The following is a 17,481-nucleotide window of genomic DNA, read 5'->3' as shown; positions in this document are numbered from 1 at the left end:
AAGTGTTAGACCTCTAAGAGAAAAATTTAAATGGTTGGGAAAGGCCATGGGATGTAGAAATATTTTTTTCACATTTTATTTCCTTGTAAAAACAGGTAAATCAAAAGGGATTTTCGTACGGATAAGTGCCCAGTGAACGGTTCGTTTAGCTTTATATATTGTTCCGGGTGGGCGTTGTATTGGTTTTTCCGAAGTGTTAGACCTGTAAGAGAAAAATTTAAATGGTTGGGAAAGGCCATGGGGTGTAGAAATATTTTTTTCACATTTTATTTCCTTGTAAAAACAGGTAAATCAATAGGGATTTTCGTACGTATAAGTACCCAGTGAACGGTTCGTTTAGCTTTATATATTGTTCCGGGTGGGCGTTGTATTGGTTTTTCGGAAGTGTTAGACCTGTAAGAGAAAAATTTAAATGGTTGGGAATGGCCATGGTATGTAGAAATATTTTTTTCACATTTTATTTCCTTGTAAAAACAGGTAAATCAATAGGGATTTTCGTACGTGTATGTACCCAGTGAACGGTTCGTTTAGCTTTATATATTGTTCCGGGTGGGCGTTGTATTGGTTTTTCGGAAGTGTTAGACATGTAAGACAAAAATTTAAATGGTTGGGAAAGGCCATGGGATGTAGAAATATTTTTTTCACATTTTATTTCCTTGTAAAAACAGGTAAATCAATAGGGATTTTCGTACGGATAAGTGCCCAGTGAACGGTTCGTTTAGCTTTATATATTGTTCCGGGTGGGCATTGTATTGGTTTTTCCGAAGTGTTAAACCTGTAAGAGAAAAATTTAAATGGTTGGGAAAGGCCATGGGATGTAGAAATATTTTTTTCACATTTTATTTCCTTGTAAAAACAGGTAAATCAATAGGGATTTTCGTACGTCTAAGTACCCATTGAACGGTTCGTTTAGCTTTATATATTGTTCCGGGTGGGCGTTGTATTGGTTTTTCGGAAGTCTTAGACCAGTAAGAGAAAAATTTAAATGGTTGGGAAAGGCCATGGGATGTAGAAATATTTTTTTCACATTTTACTTCCTTGTAAAAACAGGTAAATCAATAGGGATTTTCGTACGTATAAGTACCCAGTGAACGGTTCGTTTAGCTTTATATATTGTTCCGGGTGGGCGTTGTATTGGTTTTTCGGAAGTGTTAGACCTGTAAGTGAAAAATTTAAATGGTTGGGAAAGGCCATGGGATGTAGAAATATTTTTTTCACATTTTATTTCCTTGTAAAAACAGGTAAATCAATAGGGATTTTCGTACGGATAAGTGCCCAGTGAACGGTTCGTTTAGCTTTATATATTGTTCCGGGTGGGCGTTGTATTGCTTTTTCGGAAGTGTTAGACATGTAAGACAAAAATTTAAATGGTTGGGAAAGGCCATGGGATGTAGAAATATTTTTTCACATTTTATTTCCTTGTAAAAACAGGTAAATCAATAGGGATTTTCGTACGGATAAGTGCCCAGTGAACGGTTCGTTTAGCTTTATATATTGTTCCGGGTGGGCGTTGTATTGGTTTTTCCGAAGTGTTAGACCTGTAAGAGAAAAATTTAAATGGTTGGGAAAGGCCATGGGATGTAGAAATATTTTTTTCACATTTTACTTCCTTCTAAAAACAGGTAAATCAATAGGGATTTTCGTACGCATAAGTACCCAGTGAACGGTTCGTTTAGCTTTATATATTGTTCCGGGTGGGCGTTGTATAGGTTTTTCGGAAGTGTTAGACCTGTAAGAGAAAAATTTAAATTGTTGGGAAAGACCATGGGATGTAGAAATATTTTTTTCACATTTTATTTCCTTGTAAAAACAGGTAAATCAATAGGGATTTTCGTACGGATAAGTGCCCAGTGAACGGTTCGTTTAGCTTTATATATTGTTCCGGGTGGGCGTTGTATTGCTTTTTCGGAAGTGTTAGACATGTAAGACAAAAATTTAAATGGTTGGGAAAGGCCATGGGATGTAGAAATATTTTTTCACATTTTATTTCCTTGTAAAAACAGGTAAATCAATAGGGATTTTCGTACGGATAAGTGCCCAGTGAACGGTTCGTTTAGCTTTATATATTGTTCCGGGTGGGCGTTGTATTGGTTTTTCCGAAGTGTTAGACCTGTAAGAGAAAAATTTAAATGGTTGGGAAAGGCCATGGGATGTAGAAATATTTTTTTCACATTTTACTTCCTTCTAAAAACAGGTAAATCAATAGGGATTTTCGTACGCATAAGTACCCAGTGAACGGTTCGTTTAGCTTTATATATTGTTCCGGGTGGGCGTTGTATAGGTTTTTCGGAAGTGTTAGACCTGTAAGAGAAAAATTTAAATTGTTGGGAAAGACCATGGGATGTAGAAATATTTTTTTCACATTTTATTTCCTTGTAAAAACAGGTAAATCAATAGGGATTTTCGTACGGATAAGTGCCCAGTGAACGGTTCGTTTAGCTTTATATATTGTTCCGGGTGGGCGTTGTATTGGTTTTTTGGAAGTGTTAGACCTGTAAGAGAAAAATTTAAAAGGTTGGGAAAGGCCATGGGATGTAGAAATATTTTTTTCACATTTTATTTCCTTGTAAAAACAGGTAAATCAATAGTGATTTTCGTACGGATAAGTGCCCAGTGAACGGTTCGTTTAGCTTTATATATTGTTCCGGGTGGGCGTTGTATTGGTTTTTCGGAAGTGTTAGACCTGTAAGAAACAAATTTAAATGGTTGGGAAAGGCCATGGGATGTAGAAATATTTTTTTCACATTTTATTTCCTTGTAAAAACAGGTAAATCAATAGGGATTTTCGTACGTGTAAGTACCCAGTGAACTGTTCGTTTATCGTTATATATTGTTCTGGGAGGGCGTTGTATTGGTTTTTCGGAAGTGTTAGACCTCTAAGAGAAAAATTTAAATGGTTGGGAAAGGCCATGGGATGTAGAAATATTTTTTTCACATTTTATTTCCTTGTAAAAACAGGTAAATCAAAAGGGATTTTCGTACAGATAAGTGCCCAGTGAACGGTTCGTTTAGCTTTATATATTGTTCCGGGTGGGCGTTGTATTGGTTTTTCCGAAGTGTTAGACCTGTAAGAGAAAAATTTAAATGGTTGGGAAAGGCCATGGGGTGTAGAAATATTTTTTTCACATTTTATTTCCTTGTAAAAACAGGTAAATCAATAGGGATTTTCGTACGTATAAGTACCCAGTGAACGGTTCGTTTAGCTTTATATATTGTTCCGGGTGGGCGTTGTATTGGTTTTTCGGAAGTGTTAGACCTGTAAGAGAAAAATTTAAATGGTTGGGAATGGCCATGGTATGTAGAAATATTTTTTTCACATTTTATTTCCTTGTAAAAACAGGTAAATCAATAGGGATTTTCGTACGTGTATGTACCCAGTGAACGGTTCGTTTAGCTTTATATATTGTTCCGGGTGGGCGTTGTATTGGTTTTTCGGAAGTGTTAGACATGTAAGACAAAAATTTAAATGGTTGGGAAAGGCCATGGGATGTAGAAATATTTTTTTCACATTTTATTTCCTTGTAAAAACAGGTAAATCAATAGGGATTTTCGTACGGATAAGTGCCCAGTGAACGGTTCGTTTAGCTTTATATATTGTTCCGGGTGGGCATTGTATTGGTTTTTCCGAAGTGTTAAACCTGTAAGAGAAAAATTTAAATGGTTGGGAAAGGCCATGGGATGTAGAAATATTTTTTTCACATTTTATTTCCTTGTAAAAACAGGTAAATCAATAGGGATTTTCGTACGTCTAAGTACCCATTGAACGGTTCGTTTAGCTTTATATATTGTTCCGGGTGGGCGTTGTATTGGTTTTTCCGAAGTGTTAGACCTGTAAGAGAAAAATTTAAATGGTTGGGAAAGGCCATGGGATGTAGAAATATTTTTTTCACATTTTACTTCCTTGTAAAAACAGGTAAATCAATAGGGATTTTCGTACGTATAAGTACCCAGTGAACGGTTCGTTTAGCTTTATATATTGTTCCGGGTGGGCGTTGTATTGGTTTTTCGGAAGTGTTAGACCTGTAAGTGAAAAATTTAAATGGTTGGGAATGGCCATGGGATGTAGAAATATTTTTTTCACATTTTATTTCCTTGTAAAAACAGGTAAATCAATAGGGATTTTCGTACGTGTAAGTACCCAGTGAACGGTTCGTTTAGCTTTATATATTGTTCCGGGTGGGCGTTGTATTGGTTTTTCAGAAGTGTTAGACATGTAAGACAAAAATTTAAATGGTTGGGAAAGGCCATGGGATGTAGAAATATTTTTTTCACATTTTATTTCCTTGTAAAAACAGGTAAATCAATAGGGATTTTCGTACGGATAAGTGCCCAGTGAACGGTTCGTTTAGCTTTATATATTGTTCCGGGTGGGCATTGTATTGGTTTTTCCGAAGTGTTAGACCCGTAAGAGAAAAATTTAAATGGTTGGGAAAGGCCATGGGATGTAGAAATATTTTTTTCACATTTTATTTCCTTGTAAAAACAGGTAAATCAATAGGGATTTTCGTACGTATAAGTACCCAGTGAACGGTTCGTTTAGCTTTATATATTGTTCCGGGTGGGCGTTGTATTGGTTTATCGGAAGTGTTAGACCTGTAAGAGAAAAATTTAAATGGTTGGGAAAGGCCATGGGATGTAGAAATATTTTTTTCACATTTTATTTCCTTGTAAAAATAGGTAAATCAATAGGGATTTTCGTACGTGTAAGTACCCAGTGAACGGTTCGTTTAGCTTTATATATTGTTCTGGGAGGGCGTTGTATTGGTTTTTCGGAAGTGTTAGACCTGTAAGAGAAAAATTTAAATGGCTGGGAAAGGCCATGGGATGTAGAAATATTTTTTTCACATTTTATTTCCTTGTAAAAACAGGTAAATCAATAGGGATTTTCGTACGGATAAGTGCCCAGTGAACGGTTCGTTTAGCTTTATATATTGTTCCGGGTGGGCGTTGTATTGGTTTTTCCGAAGTGTTAGACCTGTAAGAGAAAAATTTAAATGGTTGGGAAAGGCCATGGGATGTAGAAATATTTTTTTCACATTTTACTTCCTTGTAAAAACAGGTAAATCAATAGGGATTTTCGTACGCATAAGTACCCAGTGAACGGTTCGTTTAGCTTTATATATTGTTCCGGGTGGGCGTTGTATTGGTTTTTCGGAAGTGTTAGACCTGTAAGAGAAAAATTTAAATGGCTGGGAAAGGCCATGGGATGTAGAAATATTTTTTCACTTTTTATTTCCTTGTAAAAACAGGTAAATCAATAGGGATTTTCGTACGTCTAAGTACCCATTGAACGGTTCGTTTAGCTTTATATATTGTTCCAGGTGGGCGTTGTATTGGTTTTTCGGAAGTCTTAGACCAGTAAGAGAAAAATTTAAATGGTTGGGAAAGGCCATGGGATGTAGAAATATTTTTTATCACATTTTATTTCCTTGTAAAAACAGGTAAATCAATAGGGATTTTCGTATGGATAAGTGCCCAGTGAACGGTTCGTTTAGCTTTATATATTGTTCCGGGTGGGCGTTGTATTGGTTTTTCGGAAGTGTTAGACCTGTAAGTGAAAAATTTAAATGGTTGGGAATGGCCATGGGATGTAGAAATATTTTTTTCACATTTTATTTCCTTGTAAAAACAGGTAAATCAATAGGGATTTTCGTACGTGTAAGTACCCAGTGAACGGTTCGTTTAGCTTTATATATTGTTCCGGGTGGGCGTTGTATTGGTTTTTCGGAAGTGTTAGACATGTAAGACAAAAATTTAAATGGTTGGGAAAGGCCATGGGATGTAGAAATATTTTTTTCACATTTTATTTCCTTGTAAAAACAGGTAAATCAATAGGGATTTCCGTACGGATAAGTGCCCAGTGAACGGTTCGTTTAGCTTTATATATTGTTCCGGGTGGGCATTGTATTGGTTTATCGGAAGTGTTAGACCTGTAAGAGAAAAATTTAAATGGCTGGGAAAGGCCATGGGATGTAGAAATATTTTTTTCACATTTTATTTCCTTGTAAAAACAGGTAAATCAATAGGGATTTTCGTACGGATAAGTGCCCAGTGAACGGTTCGTTTAGCTTTATATATTGTTCCGGGTGGGCGTTGTATTGGTTTTTCCGAAGTGTTAGACCTGTAAGAGAAAAATTTAAATGGCTGGGAAAGGCCATGGGATGTAGAAATATTTTTTCACTTTTTATTTCCTTGTAAAAACAGGTAAATCAATAGGGATTTTCGTACGTCTAAGTACCCATTGAACGGTTCGTTTAGCTTTATATATTGTTCCAGGTGGGCGTTGTATTGGTTTTTCGGAAGTCTTAGACCAGTAAGAGAAAAATTTAAATGGTTGGGAAAGGCCATGGGATGTAGAAATATTTTTTTCACATTTTATTTCCTTGTAAAAACAGGTAAATCAATAGGGATTTTCGTACGGATAAGTGCCCAGTGAACGGTTCGTTTAGCTTTATATATTGTTCCGGGTGGGCGTTGTATTGGTTTTTCCGAAGTGTTAGACCTGTAAGAGAAAAATTTAAATGGTTGGGAAAGGCCATGGGATGTAGAAATATTTTTTTCACATTTTACTTCCTTGTAAAAACAGGTAAATCAATAGGGATTTTCGTACGCATAAGTACCCAGTGAACGGTTCGTTTAGCTTTATATATTGTTCCGGGTGGGCGTTGTATTGGTTTTTTGGAAGTGTTAGACCTGTAAGAGAAAAATTTAAAAGGTTGGGAAAGGCCATGGGATGTAGAAATATTTTTTTCACATTTTATTTCCTTGTAAAAACAGGTAAATCAATAGGGATTTTCGTACGGATAAGTGCCCAGTGAACGGTTCGTTTAGCTTTATATATTGTTCCGGGTGGGCGTTGTATTGGTTTTTCAGAAGTGTTAGACCTGTAAGAAACAAATTTAAATGGTTGGGAAAGGCCATGGGATGTAGAAATATTTTTTTCACATTTTATTTCCTTGTAAAAACAGGTAAATCAATAGGGATTTTCGTACGTGTAAGTACCCAGTGAACTGTTCGTTTATCTTTATATATTCTTCTGGGAGGGCGTTGTATTGGTTCTTCGGAAGTGTTAGACCTGTAAGAGAAAAATTTAAATGGTTGGGAAAGGCCATGGGATGTAGAAATATTTTTTTCACATTTTATTTCCTTGTAAAAACAGGTAAATCAATAGGGATTTTCGTACGTGTAAGTACCCAGTGAACTGTTCGTTTATCTTTATATATTGTTCTGGGAGGGCGTTGTATTGGTTTTTCGGAAGTGTTAGACCTCTAAGAGAAAAATTTAAATGGTTGGGAAAGGCCATGGGATGTAGAAATATTTTTTTCACATTTTATTTCCTTGTAAAAACAGGTAAATCAATAGGGATTTTCGTACGTGTAAGTACCCAGTGAACTGTTCGTTTATCTTTATATATTGTTCTGGGAGGGCGTTGTATTGGTTCTTCGGAAGTGTTAGACCTGTAAGAGAAAAATTTAAATGGTTGGGAAAGGCCATGGGATGTAGAAATATTTTTTTCACATTTTATTTCCTTGTAAAAACAGGTAAATCAATAGGGATTTTCGTACGTGTAAGTACCCAGTGAACTGTTCGTTTATCTTTATATATTGTTCTGGGAGGGCGTTGTATTGGTTCTTCGGAAGTGTTAGACCTGTAAGAGAAAAATTTAAATGGTTGGGAAAGGCCATGGGATGTAGAAATATTTTTTTCACATTTTATTTCCTTGTAAAAACAGGTAAATCAATAGGGATTATCGTACGTGTAAGTACCCAGTGAACTGTTCGTTTATCTTTATATATTGTTCTGGGAGGGCGTTGTATTGGTTCTTCGGAAGTGTTAGACCTGTAAGAGAAAAATTTAAATGGTTGGGAATGGCCATGGGATGTAGAAATATTTTTTTCACATTTTACTTCCTTGTAAAAACAGGTAAATCAATAGGGATTTTCGTACGCATAAGTACCCAGTGAACGGTTCGTTTAGCTTTATATATTGTTCCGGGTGGGCGTTGTATTGGTTTTTTCGAAGTGTTAGACCTGTAAGAGAAAAATTTTAAAGTTTGGGAAAGTCCATGGGATGTAGAAATATTTTTTTCACATTTTATTTCCTTGTAAAAACAGGTAAATCAATAGGGATTTTCGTACGGATAAGTGCCCAGTGAACGGTTCGTTTAGCTTTATATATTGTTCCGGGTGGGCGTTGTATTGGTTTTTCGGAAGTGTTAGACCTGTAAGAGAAAAATTTAAATGGTTGGGAAAGGCCATGGGATGTAGAAATATTTTTTTCACATTTTATTTCCTTGTAAAAACAGGTAAATCAATAGGGATTTTCGTACGTGTAAGTACCCAGTGAACTGTTCGTTTATCTTTATATATTGTTCTGGGAGGGCGTTGTATTGGTTCTTCGGAAGTGTTAGACCTGTAAGAGAAAAATTTAAATGGTTGGGAAAGGCCATGGGATGTAGAAATATTTTTTTCACATTTTATTTCCTTGTAAAAACAGGTAAATCAATAGGGATTTTCGAACGTGTAAGTACCCAGTGAACTGTTCGTTTATCTTTATATATTGTTCTGGGAGGGCGTTGTATTGGTTTTTCGGAAGTGTTAGACCTCTAAGAGAAAAATTTAAATGGTTGGGAAAGGCCATGGGATGTAGAAATATTTTTTTCACATTTTATTTCCTTGTAAAAACAGGTAAATCAATAGGGATTTTCGTACGTGTATGTACCCAGTGAACGGTTAGTTTAGCTTTATATATTGTTCCGGGTGGGCGTTGTATTGGTTTTTCGGAAGTGTTAGACATGTAAGACAAAAATTTAAATGGTTGGGAAAGGCCATGGGATGTAGAAATATTTTTTTCACATTTTATTTCCTTGTAAAAACAGGTAAATCAATAGGGATTTTCGTACGGATAAGTGCCCAGTGAACGGTTCGTTTAGCTTTATATATTGTTCCAGGTGGGCATTGTATTGGTTTTTCCGAAGTGTTAGACCTGTAAGAGAAAAATTTAAATGGTTGGGAAAGGCCATGGGATGTAGAAATATTTTTTTCACATTTTATTTCCTTGTAAAAACAGGTAAATCAATAGGGATTTTCGTAAGTATAAGTACCCAGTGAACGGTTCGTTTAGCTTTATATATTGTTCCGGGTGGGCGTTGTATTGGTTTTTCGGAAGTGTTAGACCTGTAAGAGAAAAATTTAAATGGTTGGGAAAGGCCATGGGATGTAGAAATATTTTTTTCACATTTTATTTCCTTGTAAAAACAGGTAAATCAATAGGGATTTTCGTACGTGTAAGTACCCAGTGAACTGTTCGTTTATCTTTATATATTGTTCTGGGAGGGCATTGTATTGGTTCTTCGGAAGTGTTAGACCTGTAAGAGAAAAATTTAAATGGTTGGGAAAGGCCATGGGATGTAGAAATATTTTTTTCACATTTTATTTCCTTGTAAAAACAGGTAAATCAATAGGGATTTTCGTACGTGTAAGTACCCAGTGAACTGTTCGTTTATCTTTATATATTGTTCTGGGAGGGCGTTGTATTGGTTTTTCGGAAGTGTTAGACCTCTAAGAGAAAAATTTAAATGGTTGGGAAAGGCCATGGGATGTAGAAATATTTTTTTCACATTTTATTTCCTTGTAAAAACAGGTAAATCAATAGGGATTTTCGTACGTGTATGTACCCAGTGAACGGTTAGTTTAGCTTTATATATTGTTCCGGGTGGGCGTTGTATTGGTTTTTCGGAAGTGTTAGACATGTAAGACAAAAATTTAAATGGTTGGGAAAGGCCATGGGATGTAGAAATATTTTTTTCACATTTTATTTCCTTGTAAAAACAGGTAAATCAATAGGGATTTTCGTACGGATAAGTGCCCAGTGAACGGTTCGTTTAGCTTTATATATTGTTCCAGGTGGGCATTGTATTGGTTTTTCCGAAGTGTTAGACCTGTAAGAGAAAAATTTAAATGGTTGGGAAAGGCCATGGGATGTAGAAATATTTTTTTCACATTTTATTTCCTTGTAAAAACAGGTAAATCAATAGGGATTTTCGTATGGATAAGTGCCCAGTGAACGGTTCGTTTAGCTTTATATATTGTTCCGGGTGGGCGTTGTATTGGTTTTTCGGAAGTGTTAGACCTGTAAGTGAAAAATTTAAATGGTTGGGAATGGCCATGGGATGTAGAAATATTTTTTTCACATTTTATTTCCTTGTAAAAACAGGTAAATCAATAGGGATTTTCGTACGTGTAAGTACCCAGTGAACGGTTCGTTTAGCTTTATATATTGTTCCGGGTGGGCGTTGTATTGGTTTTTCGGAAGTGTTAGACATGTAAGACAAAAATTTAAATGGTTGGGAAAGGCCATGGGATGTAGAAATATTTTTTTCACATTTTATTTCCTTGTAAAAACAGGTAAATCAATAGGGATTTCCGTACGGATAAGTGCCCAGTGAACGGTTCGTTTAGCTTTATATATTGTTCCGGGTGGGCATTGTATTGGTTTATCGGAAGTGTTAGACATGTAAGAGAAAAATTTAAATGGCTGGGAAAGGCCATGGGATGTAGAAATATTTTTTTCACATTTTATTTCCTTGTAAAAACAGGTAAATCAATAGGGATTTTCGTACGGATAAGTGCCCAGTGAACGGTTCGTTTAGCTTTATATATTGTTCCGGGTGGGCGTTGTATTGGTTTTTCCGAAGTGTTAGACCTGTAAGAGAAAAATTTAAATGGCTGGGAAAGGCCATGGGATGTAGAAATATTTTTTCACTTTTTATTTCCTTGTAAAAACAGGTAAATCAATAGGGATTTTCGTACGTCTAAGTACCCATTGAACGGTTCGTTTAGCTTTATATATTGTTCCAGGTGGGCGTTGTATTGGTTTTTCGGAAGTCTTAGACCAGTAAGAGAAAAATTTAAATGGTTGGGAAAGGCCATGGGATGTAGAAATATTTTTTTCACATTTTATTTCCTTGTAAAAACAGGTAAATCAATAGGGATTTTCGTACGGATAAGTGCCCAGTGAACGGTTCGTTTAGCTTTATATATTGTTCCGGGTGGGCGTTGTATTGGTTTTTCCGAAGTGTTAGACCTGTAAGAGAAAAATTTAAATGGTTGGGAAAGGCCATGGGATGTAGAAATATTTTTTTCACATTTTACTTCCTTGTAAAAACAGGTAAATCAATAGGGATTTTCGTACGCATAAGTACCCAGTGAACGGTTCGTTTAGCTTTATATATTGTTCCGGGTGGGCGTTGTATTGGTTTTTTGGAAGTGTTAGACCTGTAAGAGAAAAATTTAAAAGGTTGGGAAAGGCCATGGGATGTAGAAATATTTTTTTCACATTTTATTTCCTTGTAAAAACAGGTAAATCAATAGGGATTTTCGTACGGATACGTGCCCAGTGAACGGTTCGTTTAGCTTTATATATTGTTCCGGGTGGGCGTTGTATTGGTTTTTCGGAAGTGTTAGACCTGTAAGAAACAAATTTAAATGGTTGGGAAAGGCCATGGGATGTAGAAATATTTTTTTCACATTTTATTTCCTTGTAAAAACAGGTAAATCAATAGGGATTTTCGTACGTGTAAGTACCCAGTGAACTGTTCGTTTATCTTTATATATTCTTCTGGGAGGGCGTTGTATTGGTTCTTCGGAAGTGTTAGACCTGTAAGAGAAAAATTTAAATGGTTGGGAAAGGCCATGGGATGTAGAAATATTTTTTTCACATTTTATTTCCTTGTAAAAACAGGTAAATCAATAGGGATTTTCGTACGTGTAAGTACCCAGTGAACTGTTCGTTTATCTTTATATATTGTTCTGGGAGGGCGTTGTATTGGTTTTTCGGAAGTGTTAGACCTCTAAGAGAAAAATTTAAATGGTTGGGAAAGGCCATGGGATGTAGAAATATTTTTTTCACATTTTATTTCCTTGTAAAAACAGGTAAATCAATAGGGATTTTCGTACGTGTAAGTACCCAGTGAACTGTTCGTTTATCTTTATATATTGTTCTGGGAGGGCGTTGTATTGGTTCTTCGGAAGTGTTAGACCTGTAAGAGAAAAATTTAAATGGTTGGGAAAGGCCATGGGATGTAGAAATATTTTTTTCACATTTTATTTCCTTGTAAAAACAGGTAAATCAATAGGGATTTTCGTACGTGTAAGTACCCAGTGAACTGTTCGTTTATCTTTATATATTGTTCTGGGAGGGCGTTGTATTGGTTCTTCGGAAGTGTTAGACCTGTAAGAGAAAAATTTAAATGGTTGGGAAAGGCCATGGGATGTAGAAATATTTTTTTCACATTTTATTTCCTTGTAAAAACAGGTAAATCAATAGGGATTATCGTACGTGTAAGTACCCAGTGAACTGTTCGTTTATCTTTATATATTGTTCTGGGAGGGCGTTGTATTGGTTCTTCGGAAGTGTTAGACCTGTAAGAGAAAAATTTAAATGGTTGGGAATGGCCATGGGATGTAGAAATATTTTTTTCACATTTTACTTCCTTGTAAAAACAGGTAAATCAATAGGGATTTTCGTACGCATAAGTACCCAGTGAACGGTTCGTTTAGCTTTATATATTGTTCCGGGTGGGCGTTGTATTGGTTTTTTCGAAGTGTTAGACCTGTAAGAGAAAAATTTTAAAGTTTGGGAAAGTCCATGGGATGTAGAAATATTTTTTTCACATTTTATTTCCTTGTAAAAACAGGTAAATCAATAGGGATTTTCGTACGGATAAGTGCCCAGTGAACGGTTCGTTTAGCTTTATATATTGTTCCGGGTGGGCGTTGTATTGGTTTTTCGGAAGTGTTAGACCTGTAAGAGAAAAATTTAAATGGTTGGGAAAGGCCATGGGATGTAGAAATATTTTTTTCACATTTTATTTCCTTGTAAAAACAGGTAAATCAATAGGGATTTTCGTACGTGTAAGTACCCAGTGAACTGTTCGTTTATCTTTATATATTGTTCTGGGAGGGCGTTGTATTGGTTCTTCGGAAGTGTTAGACCTGTAAGAGAAAAATTTAAATGGTTGGGAAAGGCCATGGGATGTAGAAATATTTTTTTCACATTTTATTTCCTTGTAAAAACAGGTAAATCAATAGGGATTTTCGTACGTGTAAGTACCCAGTGAACTGTTCGTTTATCTTTATATATTGTTCTGGGAGGGCGTTGTATTGGTTTTTCGGAAGTGTTAGACCTCTAAGAGAAAAATTTAAATGGTTGGGAAAGGCCATGGGATGTAGAAATATTTTTTTCACATTTTATTTCCTTGTAAAAACAGGTAAATCAATAGGGATTTTCGTACGTGTATGTACCCAGTGAACGGTTAGTTTAGCTTTATATATTGTTCCGGGTGGGCGTTGTATTGGTTTTTCGGAAGTGTTAGACATGTAAGACAAAAATTTAAATGGTTGGGAAAGGCCATGGGATGTAGAAATATTTTTTTCACATTTTATTTCCTTGTAAAAACAGGTAAATCAATAGGGATTTTCGTACGGATAAGTGCCCAGTGAACGGTTCGTTTAGCTTTATATATTGTTCCAGGTGGGCATTGTATTGGTTTTTCCGAAGTGTTAGACCTGTAAGAGAAAAATTTAAATGGTTGGGAAAGGCCATGGGATGTAGAAATATTTTTTTCACATTTTATTTCCTTGTAAAAACAGGTAAATCAATAGGGATTTTCGTAAGTATAAGTACCCAGTGAACGGTTCGTTTAGCTTTATATATTGTTCCGGGTGGGCGTTGTATTGGTTTTTCGGAAGTGTTAGACCTGTAAGAGAAAAATTTAAATGGTTGGGAAAGGCCATGGGATGTAGAAATATTTTTTTCACATTTTATTTCCTTGTAAAAACAGGTAAATCAATAGGGATTTTCGTACGTGTAAGTACCCAGTGAACTGTTCGTTTATCTTTATATATTGTTCTGGGAGGGCATTGTATTGGTTCTTCGGAAGTGTTAGACCTGTAAGAGAAAAATTTAAATGGTTGGGAAAGGCCATGGGATGTAGAAATATTTTTTTCACATTTTATTTCCTTGTAAAAACAGGTAAATCAATAGGGATTTTCGTACGTGTAAGTACCCAGTGAACTGTTCGTTTATCTTTATATATTGTTCTGGGAGGGCGTTGTATTGGTTTTTCGGAAGTGTTAGACCTCTAAGAGAAAAATTTAAATGGTTGGGAAAGGCCATGGGATGTAGAAATATTTTTTTCACATTTTATTTCCTTGTAAAAACAGGTAAATCAATAGGGATTTTCGTACGTGTATGTACCCAGTGAACGGTTAGTTTAGCTTTATATATTGTTCCGGGTGGGCGTTGTATTGGTTTTTCGGAAGTGTTAGACATGTAAGACAAAAATTTAAATGGTTGGGAAAGGCCATGGGATGTAGAAATATTTTTTTCACATTTTATTTCCTTGTAAAAACAGGTAAATCAATAGGGATTTTCGTACGGATAAGTGCCCAGTGAACGGTTCGTTTAGCTTTATATATTGTTCCAGGTGGGCATTGTATTGGTTTTTCCGAAGTGTTAGACCTGTAAGAGAAAAATTTAAATGGTTGGGAAAGGCCATGGGATGTAGAAATATTTTTTTCACATTTTATTTCCTTGTAAAAACAGGTAAATCAATAGGGATTTTCGTAAGTATAAGTACCCAGTGAACGGTTCGTTTAGCTTTATATATTGTTCCGGGTGGGCGTTGTATTGGTTTTTCGGAAGTGTTAGACCTGTAAGAGAAAAATTTAAATGGTTGGGAAAGGCCATGGGATGTAGAAATATTTTTTTCACATTTTATTTCCTTGCAAAAACAGGTAAATCAATAGGGATTTTCGTACGTGTAAGTACCCAGTGAACGGTTCGTTTAGCTTTATATATTGTTCTGGGAGGGCGTTGTATTGGTTTTTCGGAAGTGTTAGACCTGTAAGAGAAAAATTTAAATGGCTGGGAAAGGCCATGGGATGTAGAAATATTTTTTTCACATTTTATTTCCTTGTAAAAACAGGTAAATCAATAGGGATTTTCGGACGGATAAGTACCCAGTGAACGGTTCTTTTAGCTTTATATATTGTTCCGGTTGGGCGTTGTATTGGTTCTTCGGAAGTGTTAGACCTGTAAGAGAAAAATTTAAATGGCTGGGAAAGGCCATGGGATGTAGAAATATTTTTTTACTTTTTATTTCCTTGTAAAAACAGGTAAATCAATAGGGATTTTCGTACGTGTAAGTACCCAGTGAACTGTTCGTTTATCTTTATATATTGTTCTGGGAGGGCGTTGTATTGGTTCTTCGGAAGTGTTAGACCTGTAAGAGAAAAATTTAAATGGTTGGGAAAGGCCATGGGATGTAGAAATATTTTTTTCACATTTTATTTCCTTGTAAAAACAGGTAAATCAATAGGGATTTTCGTACGTGTAAGTACCCAGTGAACTGTTCGTTTATCTTTATATATTGTTCTGGGAGGGCGTTGTATTGGTTTTTCGGAAGTGTTAGACCTCTAAGAGAAAAATTTAAATGGTTGGGAAAGGCCATGGGATGTAGAAATATTTTTTTCACATTTTATTTCCTTGTAAAAACAGGTAAATCAATAGGGATTTTCGTACGTGTATGTACCCAGTGAACGGTTAGTTTAGCTTTATATATTGTTCCGGGTGGGCGTTGTATTGGTTTTTCGGAAGTGTTAGACATGTAAGACAAAAATTTAAATGGTTGGGAAAGGCCATGGGATGTAGAAATATTTTTTTCACATTTTATTTCCTTGTAAAAACAGGTAAATCAATAGGGATTTTCGTACGGATAAGTGCCCAGTGAACGGTTCGTTTAGCTTTATATATTGTTCCAGGTGGGCATTGTATTGGTTTTTCCGAAGTGTTAGACCTGTAAGAGAAAAATTTAAATGGTTGGGAAAGGCCATGGGATGTAGAAATATTTTTTTCACATTTTATTTCCTTGTAAAAACAGGTAAATCAATAGGGATTTTCGTACGTATAAGTACCCAGTGAACGGTTCGTTTAGCTTTATATATTGTTCCGGGTGGGCGTTGTATTGGTTTTTCGGAAGTGTTAGACCTGTAAGAGAAAAATTTAAATGGTTGGGAAAGGCCATGGGATGTAGAAATATTTTTTTCACATTTTATTTCCTTGCAAAAACAGGTAAATCAATAGGGATTTTCGTACGTGTAAGTACCCAGTGAACGGTTCGTTTAGCTTTATATATTGTTCTGGGAGGGCGTTGTATTGGTTTTTCGGAAGTGTTAGACCTGTAAGAGAAAAATTTAAATGGCTGGGAAAGGCCATGGGATGTAGAAATATTTTTTTCACATTTTATTTCCTTGTAAAAACAGGTAAATCAATAGGGATTTTCGGACGGATAAGTACCCAGTGAACGGTTCTTTTAGCTTTATATATTGTTCCGGTTGGGCGTTGTATTGGTTCTTCGGAAGTGTTAGACCTGTAAGAGAAAAATTTAAATGGCTGGGAAAGGCCATGGGATGTAGAAATATTTTTTTACTTTTTATTTCCTTGTAAAAACAGGTAAATCAATAGGGATTTTCGTACGTCTAAGTACCCATTGAACGGTTCGTTTAGCTTTATATATTGTTCCAGGTGGGCGTTGTATTGGTTTTTCGGAAGTCTTAGACCAGTAAGAGAAAAATTTAAATGGTTGGGAAAGGCCATGGGATGTAGAAATATTTTTTTCACATTTTATTTCCTTGTAAAAACAGGTAAATCAATAGGGATTTTCGTACGGATAAGTGCCCAGTGAACGGTTCGTTTAGCTTTATATATTGTTCCAGGTGGGCATTGTATTGGTTTTTCCGAAGTGTTAGACCTGTAAGAGAAAAATTTAAATGGTTGGGAAAGGCCATGGGATGTAGAAATATTTTTTTCACATTTTATTTCCTTGTAAAAACAGGTAAATCAATAGGGATTTTCGTACGTATAAGTACCCAGTGAACGGTTCGTTTAGCTTTATATATTGTTCCGGGTGGGCGTTGTATTGGTTTTTCGGAAGTGTTAGACCTGTAAGAGAAAAATTTAAATGGTTGGGAAAGGCCATGGGATGTAGAAATATTTTTTTCACATTTTATTTCCTTACAAAAACAGGTAAATCAATAGGGATTTTCGTACGTGTAAGTACCCAGTGAACGGTTCGTTTAGCTTTATATATTGTTCTGGGAGGGCGTTGTATTGGTTTTTCGGAAGTGTTAGACCTGTAAGAGAAAAATTTAAATGGCTGGGAAAGGCCATGGGATGTAGAAATATTTTTTTCACATTTTATTTCCTTGTAAAAACAGGTAAATCAATAGGGATTTTCGGACGGATAAGTACCCAGTGAACGGTTCTTTTAGCTTTATATATTGTTCCGGTTGGGTGTTGTATTGGTTCTTCGGAAGTGTTAGACCTGTAAGAGAAAAATTTAAATGGCTGGGAAAGGCCATGGGATGTAGAAATATTTTTTTACTTTTTATTTCCATGTAAAAACAGGTAAATCAATAG

Source organism: Paroedura picta, chromosome 4 (genome assembly GCF_049243985.1).
Source record: "Paroedura picta isolate Pp20150507F chromosome 4, Ppicta_v3.0, whole genome shotgun sequence".
Taxonomy (NCBI): domain Eukaryota; kingdom Metazoa; phylum Chordata; class Lepidosauria; order Squamata; family Gekkonidae; genus Paroedura; species Paroedura picta.
Note: the sequence above shows the minus strand (reverse complement) of the source record.